Genomic DNA, 221 nt, shown 5'->3' with positions numbered 1-221 from the left:
TTGTTTTTGATGGTACAAAGTGAGAGACCTTATTTGTTATCTATAAAGACAAAACAAAACAAAGAAAATATAGCATCATGTTCCTGTGTACAGGTGTTGTCTGGAAATCACGTTAATTCACCCAGTTTTTCTAAATTGAACAGTAGACCTTTTTCACACCAGTTGTTTAAATAGTAGGGTAAAACATAGCTGTTACAATCATAGATATAGAAACATAGATA

Source organism: Morone saxatilis, unplaced genomic scaffold (genome assembly GCF_004916995.1).
Source record: "Morone saxatilis isolate NCDOM2014 unplaced genomic scaffold, NCSU_SB_2.0 Contig21, whole genome shotgun sequence".
Taxonomy (NCBI): Eukaryota; Metazoa; Chordata; class Actinopteri; family Moronidae; genus Morone; species Morone saxatilis.
The sequence above is the reverse complement of the archived record's forward strand: the minus strand, read 5'-3'. Positions refer to the sequence as shown.